This window comes from Arachis ipaensis, chromosome B10 (assembly GCF_059453495.1).
Source record: "Arachis ipaensis isolate K30076 ecotype BB chromosome B10, ASM5945349v1, whole genome shotgun sequence".
In the NCBI taxonomy this organism is placed as follows: Eukaryota; Viridiplantae; Streptophyta; class Magnoliopsida; order Fabales; family Fabaceae; genus Arachis; species Arachis ipaensis.
The window spans coordinates 112,716,406-112,734,137 of NC_142435.1; the positions used below are offsets into that span (position 1 = coordinate 112,716,406).

Consider the following 17,732-nt stretch of genomic DNA (forward strand, 5'->3'; position numbering starts at 1 on the left):
GGGATAAGGTCTCCTCTCCTGATGAACCGAGGTCTTCTATCTGAATACCTTTCCCAGTCAGATCCTATAACACACATATCATTCACAATTTCTTCAAGTTCATCATTGTCGGGGCCATTACTTCTTCTCACGTGATAACTGGGCTCATCAAAATGTGGTGATTTCAGCTGAAGAACCCTTGTTATGGCATTGGGGCTGAAGTCTACCTCTGTTCCTCTCACATAACTTTTGAAGGTGGGGGCCTTGGTTTTGTCTTCTCTAACCACATTTGCATAGAATTCTTTGATGAGGTTTGCATTTATCTTTGCTTCTGGGTTCGTGAGCCTTTGCCAACCCCTTTGTTCGATCTTCTCTCGAATCTGTGGGCATTCATCTTCGTTGAACTGGAATGTTAACTCAGGCAATATCTTTTTGAGCTTTATCCGTTTAAATTCATGTTCATGGAATGCAGTTTTGAATTTCCCTTCATCAAAAGGGCTGCTCTCAACCGGTTCCTTTCTCTTTTGCCTCTTGGAGCTTGATGATGCCATGAATGATTTTTGAAAAGTGAAGGTGTTGAGGTTAGTGATGAGTGGTGGAATTCGGTTGGGTTTGGATAGGGTGTAGCTTGGAGAATTGTACTTCGAGAGTGAGAAGTTTGAAGAAGTGGTTGCTGGAATGTGAAGGGAAGTACGGACTAGGAATCACTTATATAGGGAAATGATGAGTAAATGAAAGGTGTGGATTGATGGGGTAGTTGTGTGATGGACGGATGGGGTTTTGCATGGGATGAGCACAAGGATCATCAACTTTATGATGGGGTTAGTTCAGTTTCCAAGCTTGTTCTCCTTCCAATGTTGCATGGCAACAATTTCCAATGCAATCCCCTTGGAGACACGTGTACAGTCCTCTCCTTTTGTGGTAGCCGAACCCTTCAATTGTCCCATCAATCCTCCTACAAAATAAAAGAAAAAAAATAAAATTATGGGAAGTGGCGGCAAAATTTAAAAGACAAGAAAGAGTAACTACTTTTTAAATTTTTTTTTTGTTGTTAACTACTAAGTGCTATTCACAAATACAAACCAACTGACTAATTAAATTTCCATGTATGCAACCTTGGTGACACCAAACTTAGTTTGTGGCAATGTGGTGTAAGATGATTTGTTCAAGGTGCTAAGAGTGACATGCTATGAGTTGCATTCATGTCCTCTTAGTGTGCCTTGAACACCAAACTTGTTCTTCACTATATGTTGCATAAAAGGATTTATTCAAGGATATGTCAAAGTTGATTTGCGATCCATGAACCTTGCTTTATTAACTACTTTAAAAGCATGTAAAACATGGGTTGCCTCCCATGAAGTGCTTCTTTAGCGTCACTAGCTTGACGTTCTTCCTTTGTCAGGGTGGTTGGTAATGCTTCAAATCTTCCCCTCTTGCAGTAAACCTATATCCATTGGCTTCATCAATGATTTCTACATGTTCTAGGGAGAGAACTTTGTTGATGGTGAAAACCTTAGGTAACTGAGATGGGATGGTGGGGAGATGAGGTGGGATATCTAGGAAGTAAGCTAAGATCACTTTATCCCCTGGAGAGAAATCTTCTGTAGGGATCTTTTTGTTCCTCCATCTCCTTGGTATATTCTTCTTTGTTTCTTTTGCTGTTATCCTGCTCTTTGTGGTCTCTTTTCCTAGGGGGATTTTATTGCTGGTCCCATATGATTCTGGTGATTTTGGCTCCACTTGAGTTTCCTTTAGCTGTGACACCTGCTGATTATTTTGTTCATCATCCAAAGGAATTCCTGAGTGTACAGCTTGTGCTTCAATGCTTGTTTCTCCCACCATTGCTCTATCATGCTCTGTCCTTAGTTCCTTGCCTTCTTGACTTACTTCTTGTGAGAGTTTGAAGACATTGAAGGTAAGTTGTTCGTCATGTACCCTCAGTATTAGCTCTCCTCGCTCCACATCTATGAGCGCTCTGGCTGTAGCTAAGAATGGTCTTCCCAATATGATTGGGTGAAGATGACTTTCTTCCATTTATAGTATGATAAAGTCTGTGGGAAGGAAGTAGTTCCCAACCTTCACCAGCACGTTTTCAACCACTCCTATTGCTTGTTTTTGAGTTTTGTTCGCCAGCCTGATGACTACGTCTGTGGGCATCAGCTCATTGATTTGCAGCATCTTCATAAGGGATAAAGGCATTAAGTTGATGCTTGCTCCCAGATCACAGAGTACTTTATCAAAAATTGTTTCTCCTATGGCACAGGGGATGTGAAAACTCTTGGGTCCTTCCTTTTTGTAGGCAGCTCTGGTTGAATGAGAGCACTGCACTCCTTATTCATCACTATGGTTTGTCCTCCCTTGAGTGAGCTTTTCCTGGTCAGCAGCTTCTTCATGTACTTAATGTATGAGGGCATTTGTTGGAGGGCCTTGATGAATGGTACGTTTACATGGAGAGATGCAAATATGTCAAGAAACCTTGAGTATATTCTCTTCTCTACACCACCATTGAGTAATTGGGGAAAGGGTGCATAGAGTCTCAGCAGCTCCTTCTGTGTAATTGTGGTTTCTTGATGATTCTCTTCCTACTTTTCTGCTGATGTATCTTCAGGTTGTTCTGATGGTTTGTTCGGCTCTTCCTCAGTCTCCTTATCACTTATAGTAACCATCTTGCAATCTTTCCATCTGACTTTCTTTGCTTCACCTCTCGGATTTTTCTCTGTGTCACTTGGAAAGCTATCAGTAGGTTTAGGAATCTTCTCAGATAGGTATCCCACTTGAAATTCCAGCCTCTTGATGGTGTCTTCCTGATTCTTGATATTGGCTCGCACCTCCTCTTTGAACACCTTGTTATCTTGAATCTCCTTGTATATGCCTTCAAGTAGAGTCTCAATCCTTGATAGTCTTTCTTCCGATGATGGAGAGTTGAGATTGGAAGGATGAGAAGGGCTATTTTGACTTTCATATGGATGTTGAGAAGTGTTGTTGGGTGGGTGTTGGTATGACCTCTGTGTGGAGTGTTGGTGAGTTGCATTGTTGTTGGGGTTATGGCATCTCTGATCTTGGCCTTGGTCTTGTTGATTTTCCCACCCAAAGTTTGGGTGGTTCCTCCAACCAGGATTATACATTTTGGAGTATGGGTCATGATTCTGCCTAGGTGAATTCCCAATGTAGTTGGCTTGTTCCTGATCACCCTCTGCTTCTTCATTCACTCCTTCTTGGGTTGCTGCTGAAGTGGTGATTGCTGTTACTTGATTCCTCTCCATCTTCTTGGTGAGGTCAGCTAATTGCTTAGTGATCATCTTGTTTTGAGCTAGCAGTGCATCCACATTGTTCAGCTCCATCACTTCTCTAGTATTGCCTCTTTCAGAAGCATAGAAGTAGTCATTCTCTGCTACACTCTCAATGACATCTATGGCTTCTTCAATGGTCTTCTTCTTGTTCAGAGATCCCCCGGATGAGTGGTCTACTACCTTCTTTGATTCATATGAAAGACCTTCATAGAAAATGTGCAACTGCACCCATTCATTAAACATATCTGGCGGGCATCTTCTTGTCAAGTCTTTAAACCTCTCCCATGCTTCATATAGAGTCTCACCATCCTGCTGCCTGAATGTTTGTACCTCAGCTCTCAACCTGTTGATCCGTTGAGGAGGATAGAATCTTGCCAAGAACTTGTTCACCACGTCTTCCCAGGTTGCTAAACTCTCCTTCGGAAAGGATTCCAGCCATTTAGATGCTTTGTCCTTGAGCGAGAAGGGAAACAGAAGTAGTCTATAGGTGTCAGGATGAACACCATTAGACTTCACAGTATCGCATATCCTCAGGAAGGTGGTTAGATGTTGATTGGGGTTTTCTTGGACACTTTCTCCGAATGAACAATTGTTCTGAACAAGGGTGATGAGCTGTGGCTTTAGTTCAAAGTTGTTGGCATGTATGGTTGGCCTTTGAATGCTACTCCCACAGTTTCCTAGGTTTGGGTTGATGTAAGAACCCAGAACTCTTCTCTCTTGTCCAGCCTGATGTGCTGGACCTTCTCTGCCATGGTTGTGAGCCTCTTCTTCATGATGGTTTTCCATATTCTCCTCCATGTCTGATTCAAAGTACTCTTCCTCGTCCATAGCACTAATTACTCTCTTTCCTCTTGCTTCCCTCCTTAATCTAAGGAAGGTCCTCTCAGGTTCAGAATCAAAGGAGGTTGAAGCCCTGCTTCTTCTACCTGTCATACAACCAACAAGGCACAAGCAAGAAGGATAGGTGCAGACAGTAACTTCTACAGAAATACTGTTAGTGTGAGTGATGCAATATATCAAACAGTTAGTGGGTTAGTGACTGAATTGTAAACAACTAAGAAAATGGGTAGGGGAAAGGGAAGAAAATAGCTAAACAGAAAGTAAATTACTCAAATGAACTTAAATCAAACAAAATAAAAACAAATGCTCAATCTAGTTATCCACCAATTTAATTATTGTTGATACAAAATCAATCCCCGGCAACGGCGCCATAAACTTGATGCACGGAAACTTGTCTCTTAACAAATCTCCCTCGGCAAGTATACCGAATTGTCGTCAAGTAATAACTCACAAAAGAGTGAGGTCGAATCCCACAGGGATTGATTGGTCAAGCAACTTTAATTGGAAGAATGTTCTAGTTGAGCTAAGCAGAAAGTGAGTTGAGAATTGCAGGAAATTAAATGGCGGGAAAGTAAATAGCAGAAAATAAATGACGGGAAGTAAGTTGCAGAATCTTAAATGGGGAAGAGAAGTTTAGCATGAAAGTAAATGGCATAAAGTAAAGAGAATGGTTAAGATCAGAAATGGGGAATTCATTGGGCTTAGGAGATGTTGCATTCTCCGGATCAAGTTCATTTTCATCTCTTCCTCAATCAATGCATTCATTGATCTCCTTGGCAATCTTAAGTGATTGAATTCCAATTCCTTGGTAATTCAATCTCTTAAATCAGATCAATAGCCAATTCCTTGGTCTAATTCCTCATGAGAAGAGATGAAGTGTGGTCACTGATTATACCACATGTATTTTGGTGCACGAAATTGTGATCATCAATGGCGCCATCAACATGGTATGCTCAATTGATATCTCAACTCTTTATCACAACTTCGCACAACTAACCAGCAAGTGCACTGGGTCGTCCAAGTAATAAACCTTACGCGAGTAAGGGTCGATCCCACGAAGATTGTTGGTATGAAGCAAGCTATGGTCATCTTGCAAATCTCAGTCAGGAGGATTCAAATGGTTATGGAGGATGAATGATTAAAAGATAAATAAAACATAAAATAAAGATAGAGATACTTATGTAATTCATTGGTGAGAATTTCAGATAAGCGTATGAAGATGCTTTGTCCCTTCCGTCTCTCTGCTTTCCTACTGTCTTTATCCAATCCTTCTTACTCCTTTCCATGGCAAGCTTTATGTTGGGCATCACCGTTGTCAATGGCTACATCCCGTCTTCTCAGTGAAAATGTTCAACGCACTCTGTCACAGCACGGCTATTCATCTGTCGGTTCTCGATCATGTCGGAATAGAATCCAGTGATTCTTTTGCGTCTGTCACTAACGCCCCACAATCACGAGTTTGAAGCTCGTCACAGTCATTCAATCCTTGAATCCTACTCAGAATACCACAGACAAGGTTTAGACCTTCCGGATTCTCAAGAATGCCGCCATCAATTCTAGCTTATACCACGAAGATTCTGATTAAGGAATCCAAGAGATAAACACTCAATCGAAGGTAGAACGGAGGTGGTTGTCAGGCACACGTTCATAGGTGAGAATGATGATGAGTGTCACGGATCATCACATTCATCAAGTTGAAGAACAAGTGATATCTTAGAACAAGAACAAGCTGAATTGAATAGAAGAACAATAGTAATTGCATTGATACTCGAGGTACAGCAGAGCTCCACACCTTAATCTATGGTGTGTAGAAACTCCACCGTTGAAAATACATAAGAACATGGTCTAGGCATGGCCATGAGGCCAGCCCCAAAACGTGATCTAAGGTAGCATAGAACTACTCAAAGATTCCTCTTCTCTAAATACAATAGCAAAAGGTCCTATTTATAGAGAATTAGTAGCTTGGGGTTTACAAAAATGAGTAAATGACGTAAATATCCACTTCCGGGCCCACTTGGTGTGTGCTTGGGCTGAGCATTGAAGTATTTTCGTGTAGAGACTTTTCCTGGAGTTAAACGCTAGCTTTTGTGCCAGTTTGGGCGTTTAACTCCCACTTTGGTGCCAGTTCCGGCGTTTAACGCTGGGAATTCTTGAGTTGACTTTGAACGCCAATTTGGGCCATCAAATCTCGGATAAAGTATGAACTATTATATATTTCTGGAAAGCCCAAGATGTCTACTTTCCAACGCAATTGAGAGCGTGCCAATTGGGCTTCTGTAGCTCCAGAAAATCCACTTCGAGTGCAGGGAGGTCAGAATCCAACAGCATCTGCAGTCCTTTTTAGCCTCTGAATCAGATTTTTGCTCAGGTCCCTCAATTTCAGCCAGAAAATACCTGAAATCACAGAAAAACACATAAACTCATAGTAAAGTCCAGAAAAGTGAATTTTAAATAAAAAATAATAAAAATATAATAAAAACTAACTAAAACATGCTAAAAATATACTAAAAATAATGCCAAAAAGCGTATAAATTATCCGCTCATCACAACACCAAAATTAAATTGTTGCTTGTCCCCAAGCAACTGAAAATAAAATAGGATAAAAAGAAGAGAATATACAATGAATTCCAAAGACATCTATGAAGATCAGTATAAATTAGATGAGCGGGCTTTTAGCTTTTTGCTTCTGAACAGTTTTGGCATCTCACTTTATCCTTTGAAGTTCAGAATGATTGGCATCTATAGGAACTCAGAATCTAGATAGTGTTACTGACTCTCCTAGTTAAGTATGTTGATTCTTGAACACAGCTACTTTATGAGTCTTGGCCGTGGCCCTAAGCACTTTGTTTTCCAGTATTACCACCGGATACATAAATGCCACAGACACATAACTGGGTGAACCTTTTTAGATTGTGACTCGGCTTTGCTAAAGTCCCCAATTAGAGGTGTCTAGGGTTCTTAAGCACACTTTTCTTTTTGCTTTGGACCTCGACTTTAACCGCTCAGTCTCAAGTTTTCACTTGACACCTTCACGCCACAAGCACATGGTTAGGGACAGCTTGTTTTAGCCGCTTAGGCCAGGATTTTATTCCTGTGGGCCCTCATATCCACTGATGCCTAAAGCCTTGGATCCTTTTTATCACCCTTGCCTTTTGGTTTAAAGGGGTATTGGCTTTTTCTGCTTGCTTTTTCTTTTTTTTTTTCGCATATATCTTTTTTTTCTGCAAGCTTTTCACTGCTTTTTCTTGCTTCAAGAATCAATTTTATGATTTTTCAGATCATCAGATAACATTTCTCCTTTTCCTTTCATTCTTTCAAGAGCCAACAATTTTAACATTCATAAACAATCAAATTAAAAAATATGCACTGTTCAAGCATTCATTCAGAAAAACAATAGCATTGCCACCACATCAAGATAATTAAACTGTTTTAAAATTTGAAATTCATGCACTTCTTTTTCTTTTTCAATTAAAAACATTTTTTTTTAAGAAAGGTGATGGATTCATAGGACACTCATAGCTTTAAGGCATAGACACTAAGACACTAATGACCATAAGACACAAACATAGATAAACATAGGCATAAAAAATTCAAAAAACAGGAAAGTAAAGAACAAGGAGATTAAAGAACGGGTCCACCTTAGTGATGGCGGCTTGTTCTTCCTCTTGAAGATCTTATGGAGTTCTTGAGCTCCTCAATGTCTCTTCCTTGCCTTTGTTGCTCCTCTCTCATGATTCTTTGATCTTCTCTAATTTCATGGAGGAGGATGGAATGTTCTTGGTGCTCCACCCTTAGTTGTCCCATGTTAGAACTCAATTCTCCTAGGGAGGTGTTGATTTGCTCCCAATAGTTTTGTGGGGGAAAGTGCATCCCTTGAGGCATCTCAGGGATTTCATGATGAGGAATTTCCTCATGCTCATGTGCATTAGTGGGATCTCTTGTTTGCTCCATTCTTTTCTTAGTGATGGGCTTGTCCTCATCAATGAGGATGTCTCCCTCTCTGTTAATTCCAACTGAATTACAGAGGTGACAAATGAGATGAGGGAAGGCTAACCTTGCCGAGGTAGAGGACTTGTCTACCACCTTATAGAGTTCTTGGGATATAACCTCATGAACTTCTACTTCCTCTCCAATCATGATGCTATGAATCATGATGGCCCGGTCTATAGTAGCTTCGGACCGGTTGTTAGTGGGAATGATTGAACGTTGGATAAACTCCAACCATCCCCTAGCCACGGGCTTGAGGTCATGCCTTCTTAAATGAACCGGCTTTCCTCTTAAATCTCTCTTCCATTGAGCGCCCTCTTCACAAATGTCTATGAGGGCTTGGTCCAACCTTTGATCAAAGTTGACCCTTCTAGTGTAGGGGTGTTCATCTCCTTGCATCATGGGCAAGTTGAATGCCAACCTTACATTTTCTGGACTAAAGTCTAAGCATTTCCCCCGAACCATTGTAAGCCAATTCTTTGGGTCCGGGTTCACACTTTGATCATGGTTCTTGGTGATCTATGCATTGGCATAGAACTCTTGAACCATTAAGATCCCGACTTGTTGAATGGGATTGGTAAAAACTTCCCAACCTCTTCTTCGGATTTCATGTCGGATTTCCGGATATTCACTCTTTTTGAGTTTGAAAGGGACCTCGGGGATCACCTTCTTCATGGCCACAAATTTATAGAAGTGGTCTTGATGCACCCTTGAGAGGAATCTCTCCATCTCCCATGACTCGGAGGTGGAAGCTTTTGCCTTTCCTTTCCTCTTTCTAGAGGTTTCTCCAGCCTTAGGTGCCATAAATGGTTATGGAAAAACAAAAAGCAATGCTTTTACCACACCAAACTTAGAAGGTTTTCTCGTCCTCGAGCAAAAGAAGAAAGAGAAGAGTAGAAGAAGAAGAAAATGGAGGAGATGGAGGAGGCTTTGTGGTTCGGCCAGGGGGGAGAAGTAGTGTTGAGGTCATGTGAAAATGAAGGAGTGAAGATGGGTTTATATAGGAGTTGAGAGGGGTGTAGGGTTCGGCTAGTATGGGTGGGTTTGGGAGGGAAAGTGGTTTGAATTTGGATGGTGGGGTAGGTGGGGTTTTATGAAGGATGGATGTGAGTGGTGAAGAGAATGGTGGGATTTGATAGGTGAGGGGTTTTTTTAGGGAAGAGGTATTGAGGTGATTGGTGAATGGGTGAAGAAGAAAGAGAGTGGTAGGGTAGGTGGGGATCCTGTGGGGTCCATAGATCCTGAGGTGTCAAGGATAGCTCATCCCTGCACCGAGTGGCGTACAAAAACGCCCTCTGCCAATTCTGGCGTTAAACGCCGGGCTGCTGCCTATTCTGGCGTTTAACGCCAGCTCCTTGCCCATTCCTGGCATTAAACGCCAGTCTGGTGCCCCTTTCTGGCGTTAAACGCCCAGAATGGTGCCAGACTGGGCGTTAAACGCCCATTTGCTAGCCTTACTGGCGTTTAAACACCAGTAAGCTTTTCCTCCAGGGTGTGCTATTTTTTTCTCTATTTTTCATTCTGTTTTTGCTTTTTTTCAATTGTTTTTGTGACTTCACATGATCATCAACCTACAGAAAACATAAAATAACAATAGAAAATAGATAGATATAACATTGGGTTGCCCCCCAACAAGCGCTTCTTTAATGTCAGTAGCTTGACAGTGGGCTCTCATGGAGCCTCACAGATGTTCAGAGCAATGTTGGAACCTCCCAACACCAAACTTAGAGTTTGAATGTGAGGGTTCAACACCAAACTTAGAGTTTGGTTGTGGCCTCCCAACACCAAAGTTAGAGTTTGACTGTGGGGGCTCTGTTTGACTCTGTTTTGAGAGAAGCTCTTCATGCTTCCTCTCCATGGTTACAGAGGGATATCCTTGAGCCTTAAACACAAGGGATTCTTTATTCACTTGAATGATCAATTCTCCTCTGTCAACATCAATCACAGCTTTTGCTGTGGCTAGGAAGGGTCTGCCAAGGATGATAGATTCATCCATGCACTTCCCAGTCTCAAGGACTATGAAATCAGCAGGGATGTAGTGGTCTCCAACCTTTACCAAGACATCCTCTACAAGTCCATAAGCTTGTTTTCTTGAATTGTCTGCCATCTCTAGTGAGATTCTTGCAGCTTGTACCTCAAGGATCCCTAGCTTCTCCATTACAAAGAGAGGCATGAGGTTTACACTTGACCCTAGGTCACATAAAGCCTTCTCAAAGGTCATGGTGCCTATGGTACAAGGTATTGAGGACTTCCCAGGATCCTGTCTCTTTTGAGGTAGTCTCTCCCTAGTCAAGTCATCCAATTCTTTGGTGAGCAAAGGGGGTTCATCCTCCCAAGTCTCATTACCAAATAACTTGTCATTTAGCTTCATGATTGCTCCAAGGTACTTAGCAACTTGCTCTTCAGTAACATCTTCATCCTCTTCAGAGGAAGAATACTCTTCAGAGCTCATGAATGGCAGAAGTAAATCCAATGGAATCTCTATGATCTCATTATGATCCTCAGATTCCCATGGTTCCTCATTAGGGAGCTCATTGGAGGCCAGTGGACGTCCATTGAGGTCTTCCTCAGTGGCGATCACTGCCTCTTCCTCCTCTCCAAATTCGGCCATGTTGATTGTGTTTATGGCCTTGCACTCTCCTTTTGGGTTCTCTTCTGTATTGCTTGGAAGAGTACTAGGAGGGAGTTCAGTAACTTTCTTGCTCAGCTGACCCACTTCTGCCTCCAAATTTCTAATGGAGGACCTTGTTTTAGTCATGAAACTCTGAGTGGTTTTAATTAGATCAGAGACCATGGTTGCTAAGTCAGAGTGGTTCTGCTTAGAGTTCTCTGTCTGCTGCTGAGAAGATGATGGAAAAGGCTTGCCATTGCTAAACCTGTTTCTTCCACCATTGTTGTTGTTGAAGCCTTGTTGAGGCCTCTGTTGGTCCTTCCATGAGAGATTTGGATGGTTTCTCCATGAAGGATTGTAGGTGTTTCCATAGGGTTCACCCATATAATTCACCTCTTCCATTGATGGGTTCTCAGGATCGTAGGCTTCTTCTTCAGATGAAGCGTCCTTAGTACTGCCTGGTGCAGCTTGCATTCCAGACAGATTTTGAGAAATCATATTGACTTGCTGAGTCAATATTTTGTTCTGAGCCAATATGGCATTCAGAGTATCAATCTCAAGAACTCCTTTCTTCTGACTTGTCCCATTATTCACAGGATTCCTCTCAGAAGTGTATATGAATTGGTTATTTGCAACCATTTCAATGAGTTCCTGAGCTTCTACAGGCGTCTTCTTCAGATGAAGAGATCCTCCAGCAGAGCTGTCCAATGACATCTTGGACAGTTCAGACAGACCATCATAGAAGATACCTATGATGCTCCATTCAGAAAGCATGTCAGAAGGACACTTTCTGATCAATTGTTTGTATCTTTCCCAAGCTTCATAGAGGGATTCACCTTCCTTCTGTCTGAAGGTTTGGACTTCCACTCTAAGCTTACTCAATTTTTGAGGTGGAAAGAACTTTGCCAAGAAGGCATTGACTAACTTTTCCCAAGAGTTCAGGCTTTCCTTAGGTTGTGAATCCAACCATATCCTAGCTCTGTCTCTTACAGCAAAAGGGAATAGCATAAGTCTATAGACCTCAGGGTCAACCCCATTGGTCTTGACAGTGTCACAGATTTGCAAGAATTCAGCTAAAAACTGATGAGGATCTTCTAATGGAAGTCCATGAAACTTGCAATTCTGTTGCATCATAGAAACTAATTGAGGCTTAAGCTCAAAGTTGTTTGCTCCAATGGCAGGGATAGAGATGCTTCTCCCATAGAAGTCGGGAGTAGGTGCAGTAAAGTCACCCAGCACCTTCCTTGCATTGTTGGCATTGTTGTTGTTTTTGGCTGCCATATCTTCTTCTAGTTTGAAGATTTCTGTTAGGTCCTCTCCAGAGAGTTGTGCTTTAGCTTCTCTTAGCTTTCGCTTCAAGGTCCTTTCAGGTTCTGGGTCAGCCTCAACAAGAATGCTTTTGTCTTTGCTCCTGCTCATATGAAAGAGAAGAGAACAAGAAAGTATGGAATCCTCTATGTCACAGTATAGAGATTCCTTGAGGTGTCAGAGGAAAAGAAGAATAGAAGGAGGAGGTAGAAGAATTCGAACTTATCAAGAGAGATAAAATTCGAATTATTGATAATGGAGGAGTGTTAGTCCTTAAATAGAAGGATGTGAGAAGAGGGGAAGAATTTTTGAAATTAAAGTAAAAGATTTTGAAATAATTTTGAAAAATTGAAGAATGATTTTCGAAAATTAGAGTTGAAGAAAGAAATAAAGTGATTTTTGAAAAAGATTTTGAAATTAAAAATCAAAAAGATATGATTGAAAATTTAATTTTGAAAAAGATGTGATTAAGAAGATATGATTGAAAAGTTATGGTTTTAAAAAGATATGATTGAAAAATAATTTTAAAAAGATTTGATTTTTAAAATTAATTACTTGGCTAACAAGAAAAGATATGATTCAAACATTAAACCTTTCTCAGCAGAAAAGGCAACATACTTGAAATTTTTGAATCAAATCATTAATTGTTAGCAAGTATTTTTGAAAATGGAAAGAAAATGATTTTAAAAATATATGATTGAAAAGATATGATTTGAAAAAGATTTGATTTTGAAAAATTATGAAAACTTAAAAAAAATGTGCATTAAAAACAAAATCTTCCCTCTTGTGTCATCCTGGCGTTAAACGCCCAGAATGGTATCCATTCTGACGTTTAACGCCCAAAATGCTACTTTTTTGGGCGTTAAACGCCCAGCCAGGTACCCTGGCTGGCGTTTAAACGCCAGTTTTCCTTCTTCACTGGGCGTTTTGAACGCCCAGCTTTTTCTGTGTAATTCCTCTGCAGCATGTTCTGAATCTTCAATTCTCTGTATTATTGACTTGAAAAGACACATTTTTTTTTAAATTTTTTTTGGATTTTTAATCGAAATGCAACTAAACATGGAAAACTAAAATCAAACAAACAATGCATGCAAGACACCAAACTTAGAAGTTTGTATACTATTGACACAAACAAATTGAGAATGCATATGAAAAACAACAAAATACACAAAACAAGAGAATTTAAAGATCAGAGCAAGGAAATCATCAAGAACAACTTGAAGATCAATGAAGAACATAATGCATGAATTTTTCGAAAATTAGATGAATGCAGTTGACACCAAACTTAAAATTAGACACTAGACTCAAACAAGAAACATAAAATTATTTTTGATTTTATGATTTTATAAATTTTTTTGTGGTTTTTTTTTTTTGAAAATTGAGTGGAAAATAAAAAATAAGGGTTCAAAATTCTTAATGAGAATTCCAGGAATCATTGCAATGCTAGTCTAAAACTCCGGTCCAGGAATTAGACATGGCTTACTAGCCAGCCAAGCTTTCAAAGAAAGCTTCGGTCCAAAACACTAGACATGGCCAATGGCCAGCCAAGCTTTAGCAGATCATTGCTCTCAATAGCAAAATTGATAGAAATCAACAAGCTCTTGTGATGAAAAGTTGAAACCTCGGTCCAAAAGATTAGACATGGCTTCTCAGCCAGCCAGACTTCAACAAATCATCATGAAACTCTAGAATTCATTCTTAAAAACTCTGAAGAACAAAATAGAAAATATTTTTGTATTTTTTGAAATTTTTTTCGAAAAATAAAAAGGAAAACTACCTAATCTAAGTAACAAGATGAACCGTCAGTTGTCTAAACTCGAACAATCCCCGGCAACGGCGCCAAAAACTTGGTGCACGAAATTGTGATCATCAATGGCGCCATCAACATGGTACGCTCAATTGATATCTCAACTCTTTATCACAACTTCACACAACTAACCAGCAAGTGCACTGGGTCGTCCAAGTAATAAACCTTACGTGAGTAAGGGTCGATCCCACGGAGATTGTTGGTATGAAGCAAGCTATGGTCATCTTGTAAATTTCAGTCAGGCGGATTCAAATGGTTATGGAGGATGAATGATTAAAAGATAAATAAAACATAAAATAAAGATAGAGATACTTATGTAATTCATTGGTGAGAATTTCAGATAAGCGTATGAAGATGCTTTGTCCCTTCCATCTCTCTGCTTTCCTACTGTCTTTATCCAATCCTTCTTACTACTTTCCATGGCAAGCTTTATGTTGGGCATCACCGTTGTCAATGGCTACATCCCGTTCTCTCAGTGAAAATGTTCAACGCACTCTGTCACAGCACGACTATTCATCTGTCGGTTCTCGATCATGTCGGAATAGAATCCAGTGATTCTTTTGCGTCTGTCACTAACGCCCCACAATCACGAGTTTGAAGCTCGTCACAGTCATTCAATCCTTGAATCCTACTCAGAATACCACAGACAAGGTTTAGACCTTCCAGATTCTCAAGAATGCCGCCATCAATTCTAGCTTATACCACGAAGATTCTGATTAAGGAATCGAAGAGATAAACACTCAATCGAAGGTAGAACGGAGGTGGTTGTCAGGCACACGTTCATAGGTGAGAATGATGATGAGTGTCACAGATCATCACATTCATCAAGTTGAAGAACAAGTGATATCTTAGAACAAGAACAAGCTGAATTGAATAGAAGAACAATAGTAATTGCATTGATACTCGAGGTACAGCAGAGCTCCACACCTTAATCTATGGTGTGTAGAAACTCCACCGTTGAAAATACATAAGAACATGGTCTAGGCATGGCCATGAGGCCAGCCCCAAAACATGATCTAAGGTAGCATAGAACTACTCAAAGATTCCTCTTCTCTAAATACAATAGCAAAAGGTCCTATTTATAGAGAACTAGTAGCTTAGGGTTTACAAAAATGAGTAAATGACGTAAATATCCACTTCCGGGCCCACTTGGTGTGTGCTTGGGCTGAGCATTGAAGCATTTTCGTGTAGAGAATTTTCCTGGAGTTAAACGCCAGTTTTTGTGCCAGTTTGGGCGTTTAACTCCCACTTTGGTGCCAATTCCAGCGTTTAACGCTGGGAATTCTTGAGCTGACTTTGAACGCCGGTTTGGGCCATCAAATCTCGAGCAAAGTATGGACTATTATATATTTTTGGAAAGTCCATGATGTCTACTTTCCAATGCACTTGAGACCGCGCCATATGGGCTTCTGTAGCTCCAAAAAATCCATTTCGAGTGCAGGGAGGTCAGAATCCAACAGCATCTGCAGTCCTTTTTAGCCTCTGAATCAAATTTTTGCTCAGGTCCCTCAATTTCAGCTAGAAAATACCTGAAATCACAGAAAAACACACAAACTCATAGTAAAGTCCAGAAAAGTGAATTTTAAATAAAAACTAATAAAAATATAATAAAAACTAACTAAAACGTGCTAAAAACATACTAAAAATAATGCCAAAAAGCGTATAAATTATCCGCTCATCATATTTCCAAATCAAAGTATTGGGAGAATTATATGTCACCATATCCGCCCAAACCGCAATTTGGTCCAACATGAGAAAACATTTCTAGCATGATCTCTTCATCTCTTTTCTAAGGTTCAGAAGAGATCCAAGTATGAATAGCTTCTTTTCTAAGATAACTACTCAATTGGATGAAGATTGAAAGCTTTCTAGTAAAATCAAGAGAAAAGAAAGAAGAAGAATAATGAAAACTAGTATTGATCCATCAAATTACAACAGAGCTATGAAAACTATTATTGTTCATAGCTCCGGAAATGGAAAGCAAAGATGGAGAGTACATTCTGAAAGTTAAACTAGAAGTGCAGAGAAAGTAAAATACAGAGAATAATTCTAATAATGCCAAAAGCTCCTTTCTAGTTCAAAGCTCTCCCTATTTATACTATTCTTCTGATCTTCTAGTTGGCTCTTCAAGTCTTGGATATGGGCTTTGGATCTTGAGTTGAAGCAGTTATCTTCTTCAGTGGGCTCAGCTTTACTTGCAGAGAAAGTGTGAAGTAGGCAGGGACTTTAACTTAGGGCATTAGTGGTGTTAACGTTAAGTAAAAATGTGGGATTGAGAATGTTAGTGACAATCACCTTTTTCACTAACGTTCCTAACCCAAAGTGGTCCACGTTAACTTCAACGTTAGAGTTCACGTTAGAATAGTTAACGTGGCCTTTAACGTAGGCTTGCCAAATCTTCGAGAGCATTAGTGACACTTACCTTTGTCACTAACGCTTCAGAACACCCCTACTTCCCACGTTAGAGTTCACGTTAACTAGGTTAACGTGACTTCTAACGTGGTATTGATAGCCATCTCCAACGTTAGTGACAAAGGTGAGTGTCACTAACGTTGGCTCATCATCCCTCTTCTCCACGTTAGCTTCCACGTTAATGTAATTAACGTGGCTCATAGTGGCTCAATCCAACATTAGTGACAAAGGTGAGTGTCACTAACATTGGTGATTCTTGCTCCCTCTACGTTAGAGTCCACGTTAACTAGGTTAACGAGGCTTTTAACGTAGCCAATATGGGCTTAGTCCAACGTTAGTGACAAAGGTGAGTGTCACTAACATTGGCATCATCTTCTTCTTCCACGTTAGAGCTCACGTTAACTAAGTTAACGTGGCTCTTAACGTGGCCAATTGCCCCTTTTTGGAACGTTAGTGGCACTTACTTTTACCACTAACGTTGGAGTTCTACTTCTCTTCCACGTTAGCTTCCACGTTAACATAGTTAACGTGGCAACTGACGTGGGCTATGATGGCTCACGAAGGCGTTATTGGCAATCACTTTTCTCATTAACGTTGTAAGCTAGCCTTCATTCCACGTTAGTGGTCACGTTAGCTAGACTAACGTGGCTACTAACGTGGTTCTTCCTTGCTTCCTTTATCCTGAAATCAAGCAATAAAGTGCATCAAAGCTCTAATCCAAGTTATGAGACATGCATCATTCAATTTGTCCTTTAATTCATGCATAATTCTCATGAAATCATGTAAAATTCACAATGTTTGCTTGAATTAAGATGTAAGTGATTATTTACCCAAAACTTGCTTATTTCCTAAGAAAATGCATGAAACTACCTTAAAACCATAAAGAAAAGGTCAGTAAAACTGGCCAAAATGCCCTGGCATCAGTGGAAGTGCTCCTGCTTGAGAATGCACCAAAGGGAGAGGAAGCTTAAGCAAAGGACCGTCCAACTTAAGGACGTTAAAGAAAAGTGCTTGGTGGGAGGCACCCCACCGTGGTAAGATATTCCTTGTGAATACCTTCTTGTTTGTAGCTCTAGATATTTGTATATTTTGGGACTTCTTAATGCTGTTGATTGCATAGGAATGCTAGCTTTGTTAATCTTGTTGGATAACTAGGATGTTTAGATAGATGTCCTCATTTTGGTATGGATAAATTGTTGAAGAGAATGCTTTATTTTGAATTAGTGCTTGAATTTGAGTGTGTTCTCTTGACTACTAGCTTGAACACCTGCCAAAAATGTGTTAGAATAGCTTTTTCTATGTTGTGTTTAAAAAAAAAAAGCAAGGAAAAAGGGCATCCGCGCGCGAGCGCACTGTGGGCGCGCGCGCCGGTGGGGCTATTCTTACTCCTGGGCCAAACACCCGAGGGTCATGCCCACTTTGTGCTCATTTCGTGCTAGGCACCTACGCGTCAGCGTACGTGCCGCCTGTGCGCCCCTTGCAAATTGGCCATCGACGC

At 40.4% G+C, this 17,732-nt stretch overlaps 2 non-coding genes across 2 annotated transcripts; both read left to right on the top strand.

Moving 5' to 3' along the window:
• Positions 1-3,507: 3,507 nt before the first annotated feature.
• LOC148581332 (small nucleolar RNA R71) lies at positions 3,508-3,614 on the top strand. Its single transcript, XR_015895537.1, has one exon. It is a non-coding gene; the product is annotated as a small nucleolar RNA R71 (small nucleolar RNA).
• Positions 3,615-11,475: 7,861 nt separating this feature from the next.
• LOC148581333 (small nucleolar RNA R71) lies at positions 11,476-11,583 on the top strand. Its single transcript, XR_015896673.1, has one exon. It is a non-coding gene; the product is annotated as a small nucleolar RNA R71 (small nucleolar RNA).
• Positions 11,584-17,732: the final 6,149 nt, after the last annotated feature.